The sequence below is a fragment of the Dermacentor andersoni genome, chromosome 1 (genome assembly GCF_023375885.2).
Source record: "Dermacentor andersoni chromosome 1, qqDerAnde1_hic_scaffold, whole genome shotgun sequence".
NCBI classification, from domain to species: Eukaryota; Metazoa; Arthropoda; class Arachnida; order Ixodida; family Ixodidae; genus Dermacentor; species Dermacentor andersoni.
Window position 1 is genome coordinate 95,747,255 of NC_092814.1, and position 21,469 is coordinate 95,768,723.

Consider the following 21,469-nt stretch of genomic DNA (forward strand, 5'->3'; position numbering starts at 1 on the left):
ACAGAGCCTTTCAGACGACTTGTAATAGACACGGTAGGGCCTCTTCCAAAAACAAAATCGGGCTACAGGTACTTGTTTACCATGCTGTGTCCGGCTACCAAGTTTCCAGAAGCAATCCCTTTGAAAGAGCTCAGTTCCACCGAAGTAGTAGACGCGCTTTTAACAGTGTTTGCACGAGTTGGGTTTCCAGCCGAAATTCAGGCAGATCAAGGGTCAGTATTCACGAGCGCACTGACTTCCACATTCTTGCAAAAGTGCGGGGTAAAGTTAATACACAGTTCTGTCTATCACCCTCAGTCAAACAGTGTAGAGAGGTGGCATTTGGTGCTTAAGCGAGTTTTGCGTGCGCTCTGTTACGAGCATAAGGAGGACTGGGAGAACTGTCTGCCGGCAACTTTGTTTGCTTTGCGAACGGTTCCACATGAAGCGACAGGGTTCTCACCAGCAGAACTAGTGTATGGGAGGACACTCCGTTCTCCACTGAGAATGTTAAGAGAGATGTGGGAGGAAAGAGGTGAGAGTCCAACAGTGGTTGAATACGTGCTAAATTTACTGGAACGGCTAAGCGCAACCCAAGAACTAGTCGGAAAGAACATGGGAGTAGCTCAAAAGAACGCCAAATTCTATTACGACAAGAATGCGAGGCTTCGTACGTTTAACGCCGGAGACCAGGTAATGATCCTCAAACCTTCAAGAAAGAACAAGCTTGAAGTTCACTGGGACGGGCCCGTTAAAGTGTTGCACAAACTTTCAGACACTAACTATGCTTTGAGAATGCCCGGTCGCAGGAAGGAAGTGAGGATATATCACTGTAATTTGATGAAGCCGTATGTAGAGCGGAGCGGAGTCGTTAACTATACCATCAAAGAGCCGGATGGCATTAGTACCAAGTTTAAGGAGTATAGGGCGACCTCCAACTCTGAAATCGGTCTAGAAGAAGTAGTCGAGCACTCGGTAAGCTCGCACGCTCTAAGACCCGAGCAGCTAGATGAGCTAAAAGAGGTGTTAGGGGAATATCTCGACAGATTCAGCGATCGGCCGGGTAGAACCGAACTGATAACGCATGAAATTGAGCTGACATCAACCGAACCAGTAAGATCAAAGCCTTACAGGGTGTCTCCAAGACAGAGAGAGATTATGGAGGCAGAGATACAGCGCATGCTAGAGTTGGGAGTTATTGAGCCCGCTGAGAGTGACTACACGTCACCGCTAATACTGCTAACAAGGACCCTCGTTCGTGTGTTGACTACAGGAAGTTAAATGCCATCACTAGGGATCAGCTGTACCCGATATCCAACATTGAGGAACGAATTGAAAGAGTTACCGCTGCTAAATACGTTTAAACTATAGATCTCGTGCGGGGGTACTGGCAAGTTCCCCTTTCAGAAAGTGCCAGCCGCTATGCCGCATTCATCTCGCCTGTAGGCACTTTTCGCCCTCTCGCACTCAGCTTCGGGCTGAAGAACGCGCCGTTTAGCTTCTCTAAGTTAATGGATATTGTCCTAAAAGACTTGCAGGAGTTCGCCTTGCCCTATCTTGATGATGTGGCAATTTTTTCGGACAGCTGGGAACAACACGTATCGCACCTCAAACAGGTGTTCTCACGGTTGAGGGAAGCCGGCTTGACGATGAAAGCGGAAAAGTGTAGGTTTGGTTGTTCGCAGGTTACTTATCTGGGCCATGTTGTCGGTCAGGGCATGAGACGGCCGGCGGAGCTGAAAATAGCTACGATTGGAGGATTTTCTCAGCCGCGCACAAAAACGGACCTTCGTTCATTTTTGGGACTTGTGGGGTACTATCAACGGTACATTCCGAATTACTCGCAAATGGCAAGTCCATTAACAGACGCCCTCCGAAAGGGAGCACCGAGTAACGTACACTGGGATAAGGACAAGGAGAACGCTTTCCAAAGTTTGAAAACGCTATTGGTTTCTCGCCCTGTGCTTCGCGCGCCAGACTACACAAAGGAATTCATAGTTCAATGCTACGCAAGCGACAGAGGTATGGGCGTGGTACTTAGTCAGGTCGGCGACGATAACGAGGAGCATCCTATCCTCTATGCCAGCCGTAAACTAAATGTAAGAGAGGAAGCCTACAGCGCTTCAGAGAAGGAATGTGCTTGTTTAGTTTGGGCCGCACAGAAGTTGTCGTGTTACTTGTACGGAGCGAAGTTCATCTTCGAGACCGACCACTGTCCTCTGACGTGGCTCAATCAAATGTCACACAAAAATGGCCGCTTGCTCCGATGGAGCCTCACTCTCCAAGAGTACAACTTCTCCGTTAGATATAAGAAGGGAAAGTTGCATAGCAATGCGGATGGATTGAGCAGGCTAATTTGAATTCTGCGTTTGAGGGTCCCGCCTAAATTTTAGGGTTACTAGTGCTAATTTTATTAAGCGAAGAAGATCCCCTCTCATTTAGCAGGATTCCCTCCATGATTGCTGAATTTGTCAGCAGGAATTTGCTTCAGAAATTGGCATAGCGAAATGCAGCATGTTTTGTTTCTGCACTTCTGTTTTTTTTTTTTTTTTTTTTGAAGCCTAGCGAGTCTAAAGTGAGAGCCAATGCACGTCATCTCGGCGCAGAGCCGTGTTGTGGGGTTCATTTTGCAGTTGCCTGTCCTTGTTGGATGTTTTGGGGCGGTGACATCAATACACAAGTGGTCGCTGCAAGCCAAGACATCAACCCCACCCCCTGACCACCTGCCGTTCTCTTCCTGCCTAGCGGTTGTCAGCGCTAGACAGTCGAGATTTTTCGGGCCATGGAGGCGCTGTTAAGAATGGCGAGCTGCAAGGAAAAATTGCCACCCAATTACGACTGGGGGACAAGGCGCGCATCCCCCACTCTCCGTCGCTGCAGCTAGACTGCGTTCGAAGAAGCGGGCTTTGTGCTGAAAACCGCCTCCATCCACCAGCCCCATCGCCGTTGTGACGAAACGGGTTCGACGGACGAACTATTGTGCCCGAGGTCCCCGGCGCGAACCTGATTTTGCTACGCATGAGCAAGCCGCAGCGGGTCAACGAGCTACCCAGACTGTCTCCGAGCTTCCCGGAACGGCGCCCCTCTGTCGTCGGCTCCAGTCCTTCGCACCTGTGTGTTTGCGTGTGTGTGGGCGTAAACGATACTGCGGAACGACGCCCCTCTGTCGTCGGCTCCAGACCTTCGCTCGCGGGAGGCGGCTAGTTTTGCGATGACGAAACGATCATTCGCTGCCTTGTATCGCCGGAGGACCGAGTGTTTAAAAACGGCTGTTGGGCGGAGGCTCGACACACTTCTCTCGTGCAGTCAGGTTGGACTGACACACTTTTCTCTTGAGCAGTCATGTTGGACTGACACTCTTTTTCTTAAGCAGTCATGTTAGACTGATTTAAATTCTGTAAATAAACCCATTTTCCTCGTTCTCGATGTGAAGCAGTTCTTCCCTTCATCAACGTCCTCAGCGTGTTTAAGTTGGACGACGGCATGGGCCAGCTACCTTCGAATTCATGCCGGACTCCAATCTTGGCAACGGATCTCGAGCGATGGGATTGAGCCCCCAATCCTGACACTGCCTTAAAATATTTAGACTTGAGGGAAAGCTTCGGTAACAAACAATAGCACAATATATATATATATACATATATATATAAACTAGAACAAGGGCAACCGATGGGGACCGATATTTTTTTAGCAACCATCCATCTTATGCAGTAAACAAACAATGTAACCAAGGAAAGCTTAGACTAAATTATACTGTTGTTTGTGTTGTTGTTCTTCTTCTTTGTTTTCTAGATTGTAGAAATGATAAATTCAAGGAGAAAGAAAGGGAACGAAAATATAACTTGCCGCAAGTGCGATCCGAACCCACGTCTTAGTATTACGCGTGCGATGCTCTCTCTTTCTCTAAGCATATATATATATATATATATATATATATATATAGTATTTGAAGGAGAAACATGCAGAGGGTGTCCAGACGTATCCAATTTATGTCCATGAAGGTAGCTGTAGTGGTTTTACTCTTTCTGCAGACTGAAGTGCGCGAAATCTGAAACTAGAGCATGTGATATAGACCACGGCGCTGTCTTCCTGAGAATAATTCAATTGTATATTTTTCAATGCGCTGCACAACTTTTATAATGAAGGTTGAGCGTTCCAATCAATACCTTAAATGTTTGGTAATTAAGTTATGGTAATTAATTTATTACGTTAGTAAAAAATATATCTTGAGCTGCTCGAGACGGGGAATATATATATATATATATATATTTATACATAAATATAAATATTGCAGACCGTCACGTCTGTTGACGTGCGGTGCGGTGGAGGATGGAGCCGTGGACGTTTAGGTTGGTAAACAACATATATTAGGACTATAAGCACTCTATCATACGCTATACGAACAGAACGGTGCGCACGTCACACATTAATTAAAATGCATGCTACACATTTATGCTGTCCCTACGCTACAAGTTCTTGCTCGCGCTCACGTCCTCGTCGTCTTCAGCATGTCGCGCCCGTGACGGGACGATTTGGTCCCTGAGCAGGACGTAGCGCGTCGACTTGCTGAAATTCTGGGTGAGCGGTGGCGGCGGCCCGAACGTTCAGGAACGGCGAGAGATCGCGTCGACCAGGAACAGTACTAGCCGGGGACAGTCGCGGTCAGGTGGTATAGCCGCACTGGACACCGACATCCGCAGGAGCGTGAACGGTCAGGAGGCTGCCCAGCTGTCCACACGGGTAGCCCTCTCGAACCCCGGCTGCTCGAACGCCGTGTCGAACCAGTCTTCTTTTTGTTGTTGTTGTTGTTGTCCTGAGTGGCTGTGGCACATACCATAGTGGGGGATTGGCCATGAAGCGGGTGGTTAAATTAGGTGTATAAAAAAACCAAGGGAGTTAACAATTTGAACGTTGGAGCCTAAAAAAGTAAACTTTTTGTGTGTGGGAAAAATACAATCAGAAGAAAACCGTGTATAAAAATCTAATAATAGATAATAAATAAAAGAAAGATATGGTGGGAGGGAGGGCGATCAGTCTAACATGGCCATCGATTGGTTTCAAATTATGTAATTTTGGATTGCCAAGCAAACATTTCTGTGACTGAACCCAATAATGGAGGCTCCAAAATATAAGATCACAGGCACTGATAAATTTAGGCCAATATTGCGAAGCGGGATGTCGAGTAGTCGTTTTCTTATACAGTGAAACTTCACTTGAACGAACTTCAAGGGACCCCAGGGAAAAGTTTGTTAAAGTGAAAGTTCACTAAACTGAAATAAGCAAGCGTGCGACAGCTTGTTGCCGTTATGTAAAAACAAATGAACTGGTGGTCAAATTGTTTATCAACGCATTTATTTGTCACTCTGCTCAAGTTCCGCTAATTAGCACTTTGCAAAGAACACTGTGATCTTCTGCTGCACTTTAGCACTTATATAGCACTGCAGCAGTTGTGAACTGAGTCACTGTGTCTAAGCACTCGAGAACCTTCTCTGGCACAGCGGGCTGCTGGGCAGCAAATGCTTTAACTTTTTCCAGGGCGATTAGTGCCTCTTTGGCAGATATATGTGGCGCTTCGTCATCACTGGTAGAATCTTCCTTGTCTTCGCCTTCTTCAGGTAATGCACTTGCTACAATATCTTCCGTAGTGAGTGTAGCGCATGTCTCCAACATGGTGTCAGAGGCGGCATACTCCTCAAAAGACAAAGGGCTATGTGCACCTAGCCTTTCTGACAATTCCGGCCAGCCAAGGACTTTTCACGCATCGCGGAGCCGCTAACACATCTAACCAAATGTGATGTCGAGTTCAAGTGGGAAACGCCGCAGGCCGAAGCATTTCAAGAACTCAGACGCATGCAGTCGCCGCCGGTACTTGCACACTTCGACGAGGACGCCGATACCGAAATCCACACTGACGCCAGTAGCCTAGTCCTCGGTGCCGTCCTAGTCCAGAGAAAAGAAGGACTTGAACGCGTGATATCGTATGCTAGCCGGTCGCTGTCAAAAGCGGAAAGCAATTATTCTACGACTGAAAAGGAATGCCTCGCCATCATTTGGGCTACAGCTAAATTCCGCCCTTACCTCTATGGCAGGCCATTCAAAGTCGTCAGCGACCATCACGCGTTGTGTTGGCTAGCTAACTTAAAGGACCCTTCAGGACGGCTGGCGCGGTGGAGCCTCAGACTGCAAGAATATGACGTCACGGTAATATACAAGTCCGGAAGAAAACACTCCGACGCCGACTGCTTATCACGCGCCCCCATCGATCCCCCGCCGCAAGACGACGAGGACGACGACGCCTTCCTTGGGATAATCAGCGCGGAAGACTTCACTAAACAGCAACGAGCAGACCCGGAGCTAAAAGGCCTCGTCGAGCATTTGGAAGGGAACACCGACGTTTTCCCTAGGGCATTTAAGCGCGGGTTGTCTTCGTTCACGCTACAAAACAACCTGCTCGTGAAGAACTTCTCACCCGTCCGCGCCAGCTACCTTCTTGTTGTACCGTCAGCGCTGCGTCCAGAAATACTGCACGCCCTATACGACGATCCAACCGCTGGGCACCTCGGGTTCTCTCGGACGCTGTCGAGAATACAGGAAAGGTATTACTGGCCGCGTCTGACCTCCGACGTCGCCCGTTACGTCAAGACATGCCGAGACCGTCAACGACGCAAGACACCACCGACAAGGCCAGCAGGATTACTACAGCCGATCGAACCTCCTCGCCGACCATTCCAGCAGATTGGGATGGATTTGTTGGGGCCGTTTCCGATGTCAACATCCGGGAATAAGTGGATCGTCGTGGCGACGGACTATATATCTCACCCGCTTTGCTGAAACTAAAGCTCTACCAAAATGCAGCGCAGCGGAAGTGGCGAAATTTTTCGTCGAGGACATCCTGCTGCGACATGGTGCCCCAGAAGTCCTCATCACCGACAGAGGAACGGCTTTTACAGCAGAGCTCATCCAAGCCATTCTGCAGTACAGCCAGACAAGCCACAGGAGGACAACTGCCTACCATCCGCAGACGAATGGTCTCACGGAGCGCCTGAACAAGACCCTCGCCGACATGCTATAGCAATGTACGTGTACGTCGACGTCGAGCACAAGACGTGGGACACGGTCCTGCCATATGTAACCTTCGCTTACAATACGGCGGTGCAAGAAACAACACAGATCACGCCGTTTAAGCTGGTCTACGGCAGGAACCCGACGACGACGCTCGACGCCATGCTGCCGCACGTCACTGACGAGGAGAATCTTGACGTCGCTACCTATCTCCAGCGCGCCGAAGAAGCCCGACAGCTCGCCCGCCTACGGATCAAGAACCAACAGAGGACCGACAGCCGACACTAGAACCTCCGACGACGCTTCGTCGAGTACCAGCCCGGCGACCGTGTTTGGGTTTGGACCCCGATACGCCGACGAGGACTGAGTGAGAAACTATTGCGCCGCTATTTCGGACCCTACAAGGTCATTCGACGTATTGGCGCACTGGACTATGAGGTCGTGCCAGACGGAATTTCGCATTCACAGCGGCGCCGCGCACGATCTGAAGTGGTCCACGTGGTGCGTCTGAAACTCTTTTACGGACGCTGACGAACTTCCATTATTTTGTTGTTTTCTTTGCTACGGGTGTTTTTCTTTATTACTTTCGTTTGTATGCAGCATCGGGTCGATGCTTTCTAAGAGGGGGGTATTGACATGTGTACAGTCGCGATCAATTTGAAGGTGATCGCTCGAGCGGCGACCAAAACTAGGAGTAGCGCCACGTTACGTCATCACCGTCGGTCGAGAGGGAAACATCAGATAGCTCCCCTCTCTCTCTTTTGGTGTTCCCTGAAAAGCTGTCACTCCCGTCACCGTTCATGGCATAACCTGCGAATTCATTTCGATTGCGTTATGAGCTTTTGCACAGAGGCGTCATTGTTAGCCAAGATATGCATGAGGAAGCGACGCACACAGATCATTGCCATGAAAGGGAAACAAACACAAGAATGTGGCGAGTTGGTCTTGGGGGTGATGGTTGCAGCCTGGAAGAGCATAATAGGGGAAGAAGGTAGCGCAATTTTTATCTTCGCAGTTCCGAAATTCCGAAGTGACGCGGGCCCTAGGAGAGGCCCGCGTCACGAAGGGAATAAAACATAAGTTCCGGCTAGTAGACTGGGACAAATTCCGCAAAATCAGAGACGAAGAAGAACAGGGACCCATAAGAAACATAGAGGAATGGAACGGAGAGCTGCTACGAGACGTAGAAAAGGCCACGACCGAGATGGAGTGGGACGACTGGGAGGCTCGACGCGAACATGAAGACGACGACAACGATGGTGGTCACTCTCCGCGGATGGACAGCAGGCTCGCGCACCTCGTACAAGCCAAAAAATCCATCCAGAAACGGCTGCAAGGGCAAAAACACAATAGAAATCTAAGGCGCAAAATCGCGGAACTAAACAAGACCATCGAAGCACACTGCGCCCAGTTATGCAATCAGGATTGGGACGAGGTATGCGACGCCATGGACGGCCACATCAACACGGGCAGGACGTGGAAGATCCTCAAGCACCTGCTCGACCCGTCGGGAACGAAGACAGCGGCGAAAGCGGAAATGACCAAGCTCAGACACAAGTACAAAGGAAACATCCGTGAAATGGGTGATGAAATCGTCAAGCTCTACCTTTAGAGACATCCAGCCGTTGAACACCGGAACTACTCGGGCTCTCCCAACGAAGACCTCGACAGAGATTTCTCCCAGCAAGAAATCAAGGCGGTCCTGCAGACCATCAAGACCAAGTCGGCTCCAGGCCCCGACAAAGTGACCAACAAGATGCTCCGGAACCTGGACGACCAGGCAACGAGCCGCTTGACAGACTACATCAACGAGTGCTGGCGGAACGGCGGGATACCCGACGAATGGAAGAGGTCCGACGTGATCCTCATCCCGAAGCCGGGTAAACCCTTAGAAATACAGAACATGCGGCCGATCTCTCTCACTTCCTGCGTTGGTAAAGTGATGGAGCACGCTTGCCTGAGTAGAGTTAACGGCTACCTGGAGTCAAACGACCTGTACCACAGCAACACGATTGGCTGCAGAAGAGGGCTCTCTACACAAGACGCATGATACAACTAAAGGAGCAAGTCATAGATACCACGGGGCGGGGCTTGAGGGCAATACTTGGACTTGATCTAAAGAAGGCCTTCGACAGGGTCAAGCACACGGCCATACTCGACAGAATCGTGCAACTCTGCCTGGGCGAACGAACGTATAATTTTATCCGAAATTTCCTTACGGGAAGAACAGCCAGAATCAGACTGGACGAGGAGGAGAGTATCCAGGTGGACACGGGCAGCGCTGGCACGCCGCAAGGGTCCGTCGTGTCACCGATGCTCTTCAACCTCGTCATGATCGGACTATCGGAAAAACTGGACCGAATAGAAGGCATTAATCACACCGTTTATGCAGACGACATTACGATTTGGACCACGAAAGACGCAAGCGAGGGCGATATGGAGAACAGACTTCAAGGGGCGGTGGAGGCAATCGAAAATCATCTAGAGGGCACCGGACTTGAATGCTCGCCGGAAAAATCGGAATTGCTGCTCTACCGCCCCAGGAGGTTCGGCAAACCGTCCAGAGACGTAGCGGAACTACACAAAAGGGGAATCAGATTAACCACGAGCAAAGGCACGGAGATACCCATGGTCCAAAAGATTAGAGTCCTGGGTCTCTGGATCGAAGCCAGGAAAACAAACACGGAAACTATAACACGCCTGGAAAAGAAAGTCACGGCGGCCATTCGGCTAATACAGAGAGTCTCCAACAACAGGAGGGGCATTAAAGAAAGAAACGTCGTACGGCTCGTTCAGGCCTTCGCGATCAGCCACGTCGTGTACGTGGCGGCATTCGTCCACTGGAACAAGGCCGAGAAAGACAGGATCGACGCGCTCATTAGAAAAGCGTACAGAACAGCACTGGGTCTCCCCCAATACACAAGAAACGAAAGGTTACTACAACTCGGGGTGCATAACACGCTGGAGGAGATCGCAGAAGCACAGAGAATAGCGCAGCTCGAAAGACTCTCCGGAACCAAGGCGGGCAGAGAAATCATGGAAAAGATCGGCATAAACTACCACGGAATGAATGGCCCCAAGATGCAGATTTACCCAGACGTCCGAGCCGCAATTAGCACGGAAAATATCCCGAAGAACATGCACCCCGTGCACAATGTCGAGAGAAGAAAATGCCGCACGAAAACTATTCTCAAAAACCACGGCGCGCGGGAGGGGGTGCTCTTCGTAGACGCCGCGCGGTACCCCCGAAACAGGGACGACAATGGTGGTGTCGGCGCTGACAAAGGTAACTCCCTCTTCGCAATGGCGGTCGTATGCACGAAAGGAAAGACCGTGACTGCGGGCTTCGTAAGGACTAGATCGTCGGAGGCAGCGGAAGAAACGGCAATCGCATTGGCTATAATCAGCGGTCGGCAACAATACAGAACAATAATCAGCGACTCCAAGACGGCTATTAGGAATTTCACAAAGGGCTAGGTCTCCACCGAGGCGGCCAAAATCCTGAACCACAGAGCAGAAGACATTAAGAACGGCACAATTACACCCAAATACCTCAAATGGATCCCGGCACATATGGGAGAAGTTACCATGAATGCCCCTCCCAACCTCAACGAGAAGGCCCACCGAGTCGCGCGAAAACTAACCCACCGCGGCACGGACAGTGACGGCCCAACACCCCGCAACCCCCGGGGAAGGGGGAAGGACTGCGGCGGAGGCGATGGAGAAGACGGAGGAGGCGACGACGACGAAGAAGCGATAAAAGACGACAGGGACAGACTGGTCACGTACCACGACATACTGACACACTACACGAAACAAAGAGAAGCATACCCACAACCCCACAAACAACTTGACAGGTCTCAAGAAACAGATTGGAGAAGATTGCAAACCAGAACGTTCCGAAACCCAGTACACTTAAACAGAATAAATTCAACACAATATCCAGACGCAAGCTGCAAGCTCTGCAAACACGAACACGCAGACATGGCACACATCTTGTGGAAGTGCACACAGATCAGTTCAGTATACGTAGAGGACAAGATAGAACCGGACCTTCTCGAGGAGCGATGGCTAAGCGCTCTGACTAGCTCAGAACTACACGACCAATTATGGGCTATCCAGCGGGCCCGGGCAGCGGTGGAAAGGCTATGCCTCACCGCAATGCCCGGGTGGCCTGAGCCCGGGCTGGCAACCTCGCAGGTCCTTTTTCCATTAAAGTTTTTTCCGTCCGTCCGTCCGAAATCGGCCGCTATGCTGCTTGAAAGGCCCGCCAGTCGATGCTCGCGCGATCACCTTCAAATTGATCGCGACTGTACTTATCTTTATCGGGCGACCACGTTTCGCCGCCTACAAATGTTATCGCACAGCGCGGGACGCGCCTGCATGTATCCGAAGTTTCTGGAAAGTTATCGATGCTTCTATTCGGCTGTCTGTTGTCGCCGAACCTTGTGTTATCAGATTTCATCGCGTGACGCGAATGGTGTAGAACTTTGTGTAAGGCACGCGGGTCCCAACGATTAGTCTGGAACATTCGACGACTGCTGTATAAAAGCCGACGCGCTTGACCTGCTGATCAGATTTTCGACGATCGCCGACTGTGTTCGCCGCTATCGTTGTGCTATAAGTGTAGCCTGTCTTGTGGGCACAGGTTCGCCCAATAAAAGTTAGTTTTGTCGTTCACAGTACTGCTACTGTATTCTTCAACGTCACCACCACGTGACAATATCGTATTTAAGCGTATTGCTTAAATGACGTCGAGCGAATTGTATTCGGCTTTCTAGTCGACGTGGGCATGTCAGATGGAGCAGCCGGCCCTGAAACCAATCTGACAGGGACTAAGAATGGAATTATCGTTAATAAATTTCATGATACGAAGATGAAGAAGCCTCTCAATTAATTTTACTACGTTTGATGTAAGCGCAATAGGCCTAATGTTCTTCAATACATACCTTGCCCCTTGTTTCTCAAGCACCATTATTACTTTGGCAAGCTTCCATTGCAACGGATCCTAGCATATTTAATTGAATAATTTACCAGGTCTAAAAGAACGTTAGGCGATTCCTGCAAGAATATTTTTAGCATTGCATTTGTGACATCATCAGGGCTAGGGGCTGTATTCGGCAAGCATAGTGCAGTCTCATTTAACTCAGACAAATGATTTCGAATGACACAGGATGATGGTCACTGTTGGTTGCTGACTCAACCACTACCCACGACGAAACTTTGATTCCAGCGCTACAAAACGTTAGATGTAACACCGAACAAAAGTGACCATTAGCAAACGTTACTTGTCCTGTGTTCTGACATGAAAGGTGACTATCAATAGTCCACACCCATAGTCGCTCACCACACAAATCTGTTTTTAGCCCCCACGACACGTGCTGCGAATTAAAATCCCCTGTAAACAAAATTTCTTTTCTACAGGCAGCCACAGCTCTATCAAGTTGACGCGTACTTTGCACAACGGTAAGGAAATAAGCATTTATAATTGAAAATGGATGATACTCTGGGCGACATATATCTATTGCCAAAATTTCGCAGCCAGAATCCATGACTTGAAAAAAAAGTTTTACGTTGTGACAAGTTTTACTGGAAACAAGTATCAGTAATCCTACACCTCGCGAGTGTCGATCTAATCGGAAAGGCCGAAAACCTTTCAAATGAAAATTTTTCTCTGGTGAAAGACAAGTTTCTTGGAGAAGTATGACATCTGGATTAAGTTGAATAGGTAAGCAAGATAATCTGTTAAAGCTGAGAATATAGAGCGGCAATTCTACTGCAGTACTTTCAGCTGTCCAATGATGTTGATCGCACAGCAGCGGCAACTGCCGCCTTTAGAATACTTTCTTTAATCATAGAAGATGGTTGGCTCTTTTTTTATTTTGGTTTCATAATTGTAGAAATTGGGGATCCCATGCGTTTGAGCTCGACTGTCAAGTTCCATATCTGTGATACTAACGGCATCTGAATAAGAGGGCTCATCCTCGCCTTGTTGGACTAGCGGAGTAGTGTTTATCCCCTGATCTACAAATGGTAGAAGGCGTCTCTGCCTCGTAGCTATAGGCATTCGAGGTGTGACGTTAGATACTGATGGTTGAATTGGTGTCTTAGTGGTCTGCATTATTTGCATATTCTGACTGGAAATGATCTGCGCTAAGCAATCAGATAGGCTGTATATCAATTTATCCATAGCTTTAGCCATTGCTTTTTCCACAGCAGGGTCAAGTGCTTCCGAGAGATTAAGATCCGTGCTTGGAGTGTTGCGTGCTGTAACACCATAGTATCCGAAGTCCCTGTCGTTAATAACTGCAATTGCATCTCTTCGGGAGCAGCGACGGCGGTCGATAACTTCAAGAATTTGTATTGCTTGAGCGCGAGCTGAGCAGTTAGAATAGTCTGCTGGGTGTGTTCCCCCACAGAGGCAGCACTTTTGAGATTGTGCAGAGCATTCACTTGAAGGATGACGATCTCCACAGGTGCCGCAGCGCAAGCTCGACTTACATCCTCCTGCGTTGTGCCCGAATCTCCAGCAATTCTGACATTGGATTGGACGTGACGCGAGTGGTTCTACATGTAATACAAGAGGCCACACCTTTATTTCTGACGGACATGATGTGCTCACAAACGATGCAATGACTGATTCCGTCGGAATCCTCTCGTCATTTACCAGTCGGTTGCAACGGTAAATAGCAATGACGCCTGCTGCGGAGAGCTTGTCCAGGGTTTCAGTTGAACTTAATCGGGAGTCTACGCCCCGTACGAGACCCTTGGTGCACGCAAGGTGAGGCGGAATAAAAGCACTCACCGGGGGGGAAGCGAATAAAGAGCACTTCAGCGGGTCTTCAACACAGGTCTGGTTGAGTGATCGACACACTATACCTCCCCGTCCGAACGCTCGCACGTCAGTGATGGTCTGGAAGTGGTTGGACATGGTCTTAAGTTCCTTCTGTACAGCTTGTGGATTCGTGAGACTGATGGAACCTCCATCGGTAGGCACAAGTACAACAAGAATGGTGATGACGCCACTGCGAAAACATAAATCTAGAGGCTCATTTGGTGGCAGGGATGCTGACCAGGCGGATCGCGCCTGGCCAGAAGAATTGGTCGACATCAGGCCAAGACGGCTGACGTAAGGAATGCCAATAAATCAGAGACTAAAATAAGGTTAGTGAGACACCTGAAACCACCCGAGCCAAAACACCACTGCAGGTCAACGAAGCTGCCGAGAGCGTACTGGTCGAACGCCGCTGCGATCTTGTTCTTGTTCCCTAGTGAACTGGCGCAACCCACACTGGGGGATCGGCCATGAATCGGGCGGTGAAGGAACAGTTAGCATTTTAAAAAATAATTTAGGGTGAAATGAAATAAGTATCTTGCAAACGGGATTTAAAGTGTCTACTGTTACAGGTATGAATAATCAATTATCTAGATATTTTGTGAATTTTGTGAACATAATTATTTAGAAGAATTCTAACATGCGATTCGTTTTGTCTCACGCAGAAAGATGCAGAGGGCTTCACAAACGTTCCTGCGGCTGTAACCCAGTACGGTAGCCCCAAAGGAAAGAGTTACAGGAATAGTCAAATTCAAGCCAAGCTTTTGGAAGGGTTCTTTTAAAAATCTTTTCCGTTGAATAATGAAACGACGGCATGTCAAAAAGAAGTGTTCCAGAGGTTCACTCTTATTGCATAAAGGGCACAATGGCGATATAGCCAGACCAGACCTATGGATGTAAAAGTTCAGTGGGGGCACTCGGCACCGTAGTCTTGTAATCGTTACTTCAATTTTTCTAGAAGAGCACCATTTGTTGTTCCAAGGAAAACTGAGATGCGGGAAATCAGATGTTGCCAATGATGATTGCGCGAACTTATTTGTAGTAGTATATTTTCTGAATCGCGCCGCAGTGATGAAAGCTAACACAGGTAAAATGGGGATTATAGGACCATCGTGGGATGCTACTGCGAGAGTATCTGCATATTCATTTAAGGCTACGCGTTTGTGGCCTGGCACCCACACTAAACGAACGAGACGTAAGTGTCTTGGGAGAAGAGAATAGAAATTTTTTAATGAATCTGACAATTTGGGTGTGGTTAGTGACGAACAGACAGACAGGCACTCAGTTAAGATCATGGCTGATTACATATAGATGGTGGTAATTTGCGTAAAGCTAAGACAATTGTCAATAATTCCACCTGAAAGATAGGAATGAAGTCAGGTAGCCGAATCGAAAAAGACCAGTTTAGATGTGGTGATACAATGCCTACACCTGCCTTTTCTTCACAGACGGTAGCATCAGTTGCTATAACGGTATTTGTATCCAGGTGCGCAAGGTGGTCTTCCAGAATACTATTCAGATAAGATGCTTATCATTATTTGGAAAAATATCATCAAATTCAATTTTAGCATGTGGAACCAAGGAATTTAGTAAGACCACCTCGCATAGGTGAACATTTAATGGCTCCAATAGTTCTTGACCGAAACCAACTTGAGGGCAACATGATCGATACCATTGATAGTTAAAAAAATGAGGCCGGTTCATTAACGAAAACATATTGTGATCTCCTCTGTGGTGATGCATATATCGTCATAAAAGTTTGTATTGTTAGGACTGTTCTGCTGTATGTTAGCTGAACCTAACTTTTCTTAATAGAGAGAGAGAGGAAAGGCAGAGCCACCACACAAGTGATGCTTTTCTTCACTACGCATTCTCTGCTTGGACAGCGAGGATTGTCTTTTATGCCTTCTCGGGACGCCCTGTAGCGGACGACGCACGGGATTGACCACACACGTTTGCATTGCGCAGAACGCCTGGCGCTGGGCAGTTCCCGCCGTAACAAAATGTCAGCTTGCGCAACTTGTATCATGTCCAGTTTTTTGGGACCGCTATATCCGTATTCGAATCAGCTGGCTACATTTAACCTGCGGGCGAGGGGGAGGTTCGGATAAAGCACTATAATTAGCCGCGCCCAGTGATTGTGTGCCTTACGGCACGAAATCATAGGATTATCAATGGAATGCCGGAACTATTTATCTCTGTCCAGAGATAGCCTACAAAGCGTTGCAGTCTCAGTATAGAATCGTCATGAAAAGCCTAATCAATCTCCTACAGCTATAACTGTCGAATTTAATCGTGTTATCACAACGTATCGTAGATAGGCTCGTGAAAATGACGTTGGTCTAACGTGCAAATTAAGCCGTTTCAGTACCATTTTTTTTTAAAAGGCAAGTGTCACTTCTTACTTTGACGATTTCATTTTCAGGCTGTTTCTAAATACGAGTTAGACTATTACATGTTTCCCGACAGGAGGAAAAAAGCAGATATTTAGTATTTTGAAAAAATGAAGGCCACTTTTTGGTGACGTGTAGTCAAAATTTGCACTGTGTCGGTTGCTTATGTGCTCTGAAAATCGTTACTGAATAATCGTTTTCTACCAATTTTTATGCGTTATACATGTCATTTAGTTTTCTCTCACGGTATCCTCAGTAAAATATGCGTGGCACAGTGTATTCGAAGTACGAAGCAATGTTCTGATAGACTAAAGCCCCTCCATACACGTTTTCGCCTAACAGGTGGTGCTGACAAAGCGGCGTTGACGCGTGGATGGAGGGGCTTTATGATAGACCAGCGAGATATGTCTGTTCTGCGTAGGTTCATTACAGCCTTTGTGCAAAGTTACTCATTGAAGCGTTCCAGGGTGTTGTACTGCCGCTAACAGAAATGTTTCCCAGACTCCTAAATCAAGAGCAAGGAAGACGGTTGAATCCCCGTGAAAACAGAAAGCATTTTAAGCGCAATGCGTTGCGAAACTTTTACTTTCCTGCTTTAAATGCAAGTGTTGCAGATAATTACTAATCCCCCGTTCTTTCATGTATTTTACGAGATTCGTAGTTTGTTTCTCCGGTGTCCTCGGTGAGCTAAACAAGGTATCCTGTTTATATCTCGGAAAAATGAGGGGCATGGTATGGTCAATGTGTAGGCAATGTTCCAAATGGGTGGGTGTTAAATGCGCATTTTCTAGCAGAATATGTACGCAAGTGGTACATATCGTTATTAATCTGTTTTACGAAAGCTGTAAAACTTGGACGGCTGCGATGCATAATTACAACTGAGGTGATATTTTGCGAACACAAAGAGAACAATACGCCAACTTTATTTGCGATGGTAAATGAGTGTTGATCAACTACAAGGTAAAAAAAAATTGTAAGCAAGTGTACGAAAGTATCACGCTGCTGGTATTAGCCCCAATGTTCCAAGAGAACTCTGTGTTTCAGATATTTTATACTTTACAAGAACAGGCAGCACTTTCAGTGCAATGTGACGCGTAGCTTTAACGTTTCTAGTTCATTTTGAAGCGTTACGACTAATTATTGTACCCTCAAGGTTTTTCCTTTTACTTTTTCATGCGTGATATATCAGTGTCACCTGGTGTCCTCAATAAACAAAAGGAGGCCGCTTCGTTATGTTTGGTGTCAAAGAACAAGTTAATGGGTCATGTGCAGGTGAGGCTCAAAATAGATAAGGAATTGGGGCTTTCACAATAACGTATGCAAGCATTCTAGGGTGTTATGAGCGTGTCTAACGAGCCGGGAAGAGTTGAGCCCGCTGCTCTGGCAGAACTATAAAATCCACAAAGATAAAATTTAGCGAAAATTGGTGGTATGTTATGGAAGCTCTCTGTGCTAAGATAAATGCAGTTATATCAAACACAGCCTGGTTGAAAGGTTTTTGTCATTCGGAGTGCTTTTTACAGCGAAGCTGTTAGCTCCTACTTGGTCGGCATTTTTGTGTCCGTGTCCGTTACCGAAAATGTGGGCCGATCGCGGCGGCAGTGCAGGGCCAGAAGCGATGGCTCGTACCCTCGTAAGGCAGAGGCTTCAGCAAAGTGAAGTGCACAGTGCATACATTCTTTGGAAGCACGGATGCAACATATAGAACAGCGTACCTTTCAATAAAGAACAAGCGCAAAACAAGCATCCAAGCGACATAATTGATAAGGTGCGCCTGCAGTGGTAACAATGCGAAGCACGTAGCGCTCCCCGCATACGTTTCCCGATAGCGATTACCGCTGCGCAAGCTGCCGCGGCGATGACTGCTTGCGAAGTGACGTCCCTAGCCTTGCGTATATTGAATAACCAGCCTAGCACCTGATTTCAGTGTTGTTGCAGCACCGCTATGGGCTGCGGCATGCTGTCAAAATTACCATCACTCTAAAGCAGTAAAGCGCTGAATACCCCCACTGCAGTTGTAGTGGTGGTATCAAACAGCTTTGCTGGACATCCACTTTCACAGGGCCGGGATGGCGAGCCAATTTGTTTTATTTACTTTAGGAGATTGGAGATGTGTGCAAGGTGTACTAATGTATTCATGTGTTTGCACATGATTCATTGCAACGTACCTTATGCCTGTTTTTGCGAAAGTTGTACATATGTGCCTTTTGTACGATGCTGTTTATATAAACGGAATCATACTTATTATGACCATTGCTCCCTTCGTTACTGAAGCGCAGCTTCCTGTGCATTCCAGTTAATTTCCAGGCTCAAAACATTCAATTATGGGGTTTTACGTGCCAAAAACCACTACCTGATTATGAGGCACGCCATAGTGGGGGACTCAGGAAATTTGGACCACCTGGGGTTCCTTAACGTGCACCTAAATCTAAGTACCATGGGTGTTTTCGCATTTAGCCACCATCGAGATGCGGCCGCCGCGGCCGGGAGATTTCCAGGTTTATACAATTTTGTAATAATAAGGCTTGCACATTCATTTCTCGTGTACTAGAGTAGTATGATTATTTTAGTTATGTATAGCGTTACTCAGTGTCACCGTACTCTGCATTACAGTGCTGCTCACTTAATAATTGTTACACAGATTTCCTTATTTGAGTATTCTTTGTGGTCATTCACAAGATTGTTTTTTAGTTTTAAGGTTCTTTTAATTCTCTCACCATTACTATATTTGATGTACCATACAGGGCAATATTTTCAAGCTTAACATGCTCCCGTTGTTTGGTTTTTATCACAGGATTGATTTTTGATCGTATGTGTCGTTATTCCCTTTTGTGTTCTTTTCAAGCTCCTAGATTATTGGTAACATAGCTTGTAGGCAGATACCATGCGATTAAATCTCGCATTTACATGCTACTTAACAGTTGCTGTGATATCAATTTCTAAATAACTCAAGTCTGTTCATCTGACAGCATGTGCTCCTTACTGTGCAAAATAAGAAACTTTATCACACTTCGCATTCTTGCTGTTTGTCATTGTATGCGTACTTACGAATTTCGTTTATGCATGTTCTAGCCATTGTTGGTCAATTTATAGTTCATTAAAGATTGTTTCTGGTAGCTTTAGTGATTCTTGATGTGCTTTTAATTCGATTTACCTTGCATTTCTCATATATTTTGCACAAACCTTGCATAAGTACTGTTTTTGCAATAAAGTGTTGGTTTGTGATTGGCTCGTTTCATTTGCTCTTGGCGCAAAAATCCTGGCCTGACCGATTGTCAAGACGTGCCCATTTCTTAGCGGGATGTCATCCCCATTTTGTTTATAAACATCATTGCCGGATACCAAAAGCGGCATTGCAAATTCATTTTCGTGGACATGTGCCTTTTCAGGCGACTTGGTCGAGAATGCGTCGGCCTCTATAGGCAACAGTGCTTGGCACTGCGCCAGGAGCTGAGTAGCACTAGACACCGACGCTTTGACTCATTTGGAAACCGCGAAAACGAGCTTCAGATTATCGTAAACCTTTCAAGATTACTTCTAGACCAGCCTTTAGATAACGTCTTAAAAGCGTTTAGAAACCATATATGAAGAGCCCTGGCAAAGGCATTATTTGTGTCTTTCCCAACCCTATTTCAAGACCAGCTTTTCGAATACGTTTTGAAGAGCTGTTCTAGATCATCTGAAAAATCTAATTAAGCCGGACATTAGCAGGAATATACCACGTTTTACCAACGAAGTAGTCTTACTTGTCTCTTCTTTAAACCGTTTCTTCCGTCTCGGATAAACGATATAAAAACGTTATATATCTCTTTTGTGCTACCTGGGTTTCAATTGTTGGTTCCCAACATATCTTCCGCATAGACAGAGCTCTATAGACTCTTATTAGCATTGACTACTAGCACTGGTGGCTCACAGCCTTTTAGCGATTATGAGTAGATAACCTTATTGAATATTGTTGCAACAAACTGCAGTTCACACTTCGTGCCCAGCAGCACACTCGCTTTTGAACAATACAGTATGTTCGAACTTAAAAAAAATCTGCTGTGAGTTGTCAAAGTGATGGAGTGCTCAACGGCATGATTATAACATTTACCTAATTAATTAAGGGCAAGGATACTGTGGCAGTGGTTCTCATTTCAGTAACCTGTCTGCATGTTGTCAACAATTTTTTTTCTGGCGTGACTCATTAATGCTTGGAGTTCGGTGCATGGGGTGTAGTTTCTTGTAGGCAGGAAATTACATGTTGGCCTGCCATTGATGCCATTAATTGGATGTGGTGGCTCAGTGGCTATGTTGTGCTGCAGGGCACGATTTCTCTGAGCCCTCCACTATGGCATCTCTTATAAGCTGTTGTGCAATTTCGGGATTAAACCCCAGAATTTCAATTTGGGGCATGAATCAGAACACTTAAACTATATACGAACATTTGTGCACTGTACTTCACAGTGTGAGCATCAAAGGGACTGAAAACAGATTTATAGACTTATTAAGAACTTATTGCCTTGCTCAGATATCCGATCAATTGGAAATTAATGTTTGCCTCAATAGCCAATCTTGTGCTTGAGTAACAATATTTTAATTTCCACTATTTCTCAATGCATGCTGATCACGGTTAGCGTGCTTTTATACAAATACTCAATGCTCATATGTACCTTGTTATCCTTGCAGTTCTGGCAGGTTATATCAGATGAACATGGCATGGAGCCGACGGGAAAGTTCAATGGTGAAAGCTCCAACCAAGTGATACAGTTAGAAAAAATAAATGTCTACTTCAACGAAGTATATAGCCTGTCCTTCAGGTATATATTTGTATTATGTCTGCAAATCACTGTGTGTATTTATTCTGACACCTTAAGATACAATTCTGCAGTGTAACGTTGAAATTTGATGCAGATATTGCATTTGTCTAGCTTTTATACAGCAGGTTCCTTCTTGGTTTGTTGAGTAGGAATGAAAAAAAAAACCTAAGCACTTCAAATGAGTTGTGAATGTGAAAGCATTAATGGCCAATTGAACGCTGTTGAGCGATCCTTCGAGTTATGACATCCTCACGGACAAGCAAGCATGTTGAAATGCTTGGCCAACACCTCCTAGAAAGTACAAATCCGGTGCACTTCGACCAGTGACGTCATGCTACCTTGCCCGACCGCCATAGAATCTAATGGGATGCTCCCAAGTAAGCTGCGGTGATTTTGAAGTC

At 46.7% G+C, this 21,469-nt stretch overlaps 1 long non-coding RNA gene across 3 annotated transcripts in view; it reads right to left on the reverse strand.

Moving 5' to 3' along the window:
• LOC129380537 (uncharacterized) overlaps positions 1–21,469 on the reverse strand; it is a 73,089-nt gene that overhangs the window by 15,771 nt on the left and 35,849 nt on the right. Inside the window, exon 2 of one of the 3 annotated variants that reach the window (XR_011892786.1) lies at positions 4,470–4,800. The exons of the other annotated variants lie outside the window; for them this stretch is intronic. This is a non-coding gene — a long non-coding RNA (uncharacterized lncRNA). The remainder of the gene's footprint in view (positions 1–4,469; positions 4,801–21,469) is intronic. 3 annotated transcript variants of the gene reach the window in all.